We start from the raw sequence: 5,085 nt of genomic DNA, 5'->3' as shown, positions 1-5,085 counted from the left end.
TCAAAAGCCCTTTTCTCGCAGGCAACCCGGGCTGTGACGGCATCCGCATTCAGTGGCGGCAGGTCCGGCTGGCTCGCCTAGTCTCCAACCCCCCTTACTTTTTTTAACACTCTCGTCCCCCTCAACCTCTTTTTCCACAAACACCAAGGAGACGGGTCCTTGTGGCAGCTCGAGAGCAGAAATAAGGGATCCACAGCCAGCTGATAAAAGGCGCACCGCACAGCAGAGCAGAGAGAGGCCTGTGTCCAAACGCTGGCCCTCTGCTTCACTGGCTCAGCGGCCTTGGACTAGTCGGTCCAAGCCTCTGAGCCTCAGTCTTCCTCATCCAGGAAACGGGGCTAAGACGTCAACCCCCCGTCGTGGGGAGGGATAAGCTAGTCTGCAAATGGAGTGTCTGGCATGTGGCAGGGGCTTCCCGTCCTGGGTTCCAGGGCTGGGACAGCCTGTCCAAGTCCATGTGTGTCCACACTGCAGAGCCCCCGAGGGCGCAGGGAGCAGCAGCTCACCTTGGTTTACTTTTCCCATCGGCCTGGAAGACCGCCGTGGGCGCCCACAAATACCTCAGAAGGGCTGAGAACCTCCCACCTCTTCGAGAGAAGCAAGTGTAAGCCATTTGGCGATGGCATCAGGATGAGACCCAGGTCGTCCACATCTGCAGCTGGGGACATGCGACTTAGGTCTTGCAGCCAGTGGCCACTCGCGAACAAACGAGAAAGGACTGAGTGTGCCAGGGTCCCGATCCGGCTGGGCACGAGTGGCCAGGTTTTCAAGGTGGGAACAAAGCAAAAGAAACACCCACCGATACTGTGATGTATTAAGACAAAACCGAGGAAAAGGCAGGGCCCTCTGTCAACAGCAGCCAAAATGAAGGGAAGCAGGGAGGAGCAGGCAGAACCAAAAGAGACGGCAGAGGAAAATGCAGATGCGAAGGGCAGAGGAAAATGCAGATGCGAAGGGCATCGGAAGCAGAACGGGAAGCCAGGAAGGAGCGAGGAGGTCCCCAGAGTTACAGTAAGGCCCCCACACAGCAAGCGGAAGGAACAGCGGGGAGGTGAATGCAGAGGAAGTGGGGTGGGGAGCGGCCCTAGAGGAAAGCTCCTTCAGGGCCTGAAACCGGGGTGGCATAACAATCAGACAGCCAGGACAGTGTTCAGAGGCTTGAATCAGAATCCTCCGCCAGGCAGCCGCGGGGAGGTGAGGTGAGGGTTGGTTGCAAATTCAGGTTCAAGAGCCCAAAGCCTTAACCTGAACCTGGGGCAAGTGCATTGCCAGGAAAACAATGAGTTTAAAGAAATGACAGCAGCTGGGGGAGAGGCCAAGCTGGCTCGTCTGGGCCGTCCAGTCCGGGTCTGAGCAGGAGAATGAGAAGCATTTCAGGAAGCCAGACTTGCAGATTTCTAAGACGAAAAGAGTTCTGGAGATGGGTGGTGGTGACGGTGACACACGGTGTGAAGGTACTTAACTGCCGCTGAACTGCACACGGAAAAATAGTTAAGATGATCGATTTTATGTTACATGTATTTTACCAGAGTAAAAAGAAAATTGGAAAAAAATGTGGCATACCTCTACAGTGGAATATTACTCAGCCATGAAAAAAGAATTAGACTGTTGATCTATGCTTTTTTTGGTGCTGAAACTAAAAGGAAGGGGGTGCTGTTGTTTAATGGGTACAGAGTTTTTGTCGGGGATGATAAACAAAGGTTGAGTATAGACAGTGGTGACGGCTACACTACACTGTGCATACATGCGATGCCACTGAACTGTGCGCTATACTTACAAATTACTAAAATGGTAAATATTGTGCTATATATTTTTTACCATACCGAAAAAAGACTGTTACACTTCACGCATGCTTGTTACAGGAAACCTAAGTAGCGCCATAGACATCGACAGTTCTAAATATCTTTTTCAGTTAAGGAGGCACATCTGCACCCAGGGTACTTTACCAGGCAGCGTGACAGATCCTGATTCTGACTCAGGTTTGTGAATCCAGAGGCCAGAAATAAAGACACCGCCCCCCCCCCAAAAAAAGCACTCTCTCTACTAACCCGGTCAATTCAATTCTGCTTAGGCAGAGGACAGCCTCCATCCTGCCAAGAAGGCTGTGGCTGCTGGCTTCTCTTTACCACGGTAGCTCGACAAATTGGGTAACAACAAGCTGGGTAACTTGAGGCCGGTGTCCTTCCTGAGTCTGTACTGGCCTCCGGGGTGCCTGCAGGAAACAGCCCAGCTCCCTTGTCTATAAAAAGGGACTACTAGCTCAGAAGGTGTGGCCAAAACCAGCAATGGCAAAACCTCCCAAATCAAATGATGAATTTAATCCCACCTGGCATAGGGGAGCATGGACGGGAACCATGCCCTCCACCCTTCCTACTCTGAGGCCGAATAAATATAGATGCCCATGACACTGACTTTCCACCCTCCACGCTGCACTGCCCTGCCCTGCTCCATCAGGTGGGCTAGAACAACATGTTTGTGACAAAGATCCCACATGATATCCAATAACGTCAACAGCCTTCGGATAGGGTGGGCACGTTTCCATAGACTGTGGATTTTAGAGTTAAAAGCCTCCTTTCAGGTCACCTCCCCAAATCTCTTCATTTTCCCCAAAGAAAAAAAACATAGAAAGGGAGTAGTAAGTTAAATTGCCCTGGATTTGAACATGACTTTGACACTTTCTGATATATGGTCTTAAACAAGTTGACTTATTGTCTTGGGCCATCGTTTGTTTGCCTATAAAATAGGGATAATAATACCAACCATGCAGGGTTGTTGTGAGAAGTAAATAATATTAAATAATAAATATTAAGAGCCTGGCACATGCCTATAACTATTATAGGTCTTCTCATCCTCTCCTCTATCCCCATTATCACCACCATCATCACCACCATCATCATCCCCATTATCACATCATCATCCCCAACATCATCACCATCATCACCATCATCATTACCATCATCATCATCACCATCGGCATTACCTTCACCATCATCATCACCATCATCATTACCACCATCATCACCATCTTCACCACCATCACCACCATCATCATCATCATCATCATCATCATCATCATCATCATCAATAACATCATGAAGCTAAGGCCAAGGAGATGAAGGGTTTCTCCAAAATCACAGAGCTGTGGCTTATAGCAAACCAAAGTCTCCCAAACCAGTGGGTTTTTCCATTTCATCACCCTGAGACAGCACTATTGCCTGGGCCTGAAATTTTATAGCACTTCGTGGAAAACATTTGAAATTATATGGCTTTTCCACATTTCCAAATTAGAAGTCCAGCTTGATGTCCAAGAGTCTTCAGCACAGAAACAAACTGTCCAGAGTTAAGATATTGAAACCAATTAATGTGAACCTCTTTGCTCTCTCCTTGAATCTCTCATCTGAATCTGGAATTCTCAAGGAGCATCACAGTGGAGCTGGAGATGGTCCAGAGAGCTCACCTAGCAGAGTGGGCACAGGAGAACTGCCCAGAAAGATGACTGGACTTTTGTTCAGAAAGCCAAAGGAAAGTTTGGATTGACTGTGAAGGAAACAGATATAAAAATCACAGTGACAACATTCGCTGAGCACTGAGAATGTGCCAGATACCATTTAAGCACCCTACATCTATCGTCTACAAAATAGGCAAAATTACTACCTGCATAAATGAGAAAGACGAGGCCAAGGGACCTTTGCAAACTCGCTCCCCAGGGAAGGTTTTTCATGTGTCATTGGTAAGATCCAGACATACCAGGATGCACACTCGAAGATCCAGCCATACCAGGATGCGCACTTGGCTTTCCAAGCCCCCGAGCCGCCAAGCTTTCTCATGGTATCTTTCCATCTGAGTCTTTCCTTATCTCTGCTGGCCATAATCCTATTCATCCTTCAATACCTAGTGGGAATGTTACTATCTCAGACTTTCCCAGGTGTAATTATCCATTTTGCCTCTGACTCATCCTCCTGGAAGTTTAGCCTTTATCATATTGTATTATGGTTAATTGTGTGTGTGTGTGTGTGTGTGTGTGTGTACACTTCTCCACTAGGGACCAAGCTCAAGAAGGCCCAGAATCGTGTTTTATTTGCCTTTATATATTGCTTAGTGTACATAAAAGATGGTCAATAAAGATTTGTTGGAATTTTTTTTAATGCCCTTGGACACACAGCTTGTATTTTAATAAACTAGGACACCATCAATGGGGACTTATTCTTCAAATCTGAGACAGTCAGGGACCCTCAAACACAGTGGGTGCTGACTCCCCTCCAGGAACCCTAACTTCTCCGTCTGAGAAACAGATGCAGAGCTACCGCTCTGCCCTTCCCACAAGGCTGCAGCAAGGAGCTAAGGGGTTCGATGCTTTTTCGAAAAACAAAAGGGGCCGAAAAGATGCAAAATGCAAATAATCTTAATAATTCGGTCACTGCTTATTAAGAATTTGCGTTAAACTAGGAAAGCGTGTTCAGAAGCTTCAATCTCAGATGCCACAAGGCAGGTCAGAGAAATAAGCAGATCCCCAGGGGTCCAGGGCCAGAGATCACTCAAGAGAAACTTGAAATCCAGACTATTACATGAATTCTCTCAATATTTAAATGTCAGCATCTCATTTTTAAAATTTCAAACATTATGCCATTGTGCCGTTGGTATAAAACAGCCCCCAAAACCACACGTTTGCAATTTCTGGTGTACATTCCTCTAACTTCACAGAAAGCTCAGAGTTAACTAGTTTATCTCTGGTCCACTGACATATCTATAGTCATCATCCCAAGACTGAAGTACTTCCTAAATTAAAAAGACCCAACATGTGCAGTTTGACTTTAGAGTTAGATGTTTTACTGTGTTTTTATTTTATTTTTAATATTTTTTAAAATTTACTTATTTAAATTAGTTTCAAGTATACAGTACATTGGTTAGACATCTATATAGTCCATAAAGCAATCCCCCCAATTGCTCCCCTGGCCCTCCACCTATCCAATATATTAATGCTAACTGCATTCCTTCTGCCATGCTCCCCATCCCCATGACCAATTATCAACTACTAATTTGTACTTCCTTAACCCTTCACCCTGTTCTCCCAGCCTTGCAAACCCC

The sequence above is a fragment of the Pteropus vampyrus genome, unplaced genomic scaffold (genome assembly GCF_000151845.1).
Source record: "Pteropus vampyrus isolate Shadow unplaced genomic scaffold, Pvam_2.0 Scaffold179, whole genome shotgun sequence".
In the NCBI taxonomy this organism is placed as follows: Eukaryota; Metazoa; Chordata; class Mammalia; order Chiroptera; family Pteropodidae; genus Pteropus; species Pteropus vampyrus.
This window is presented reverse-complemented; position numbering follows the sequence as displayed.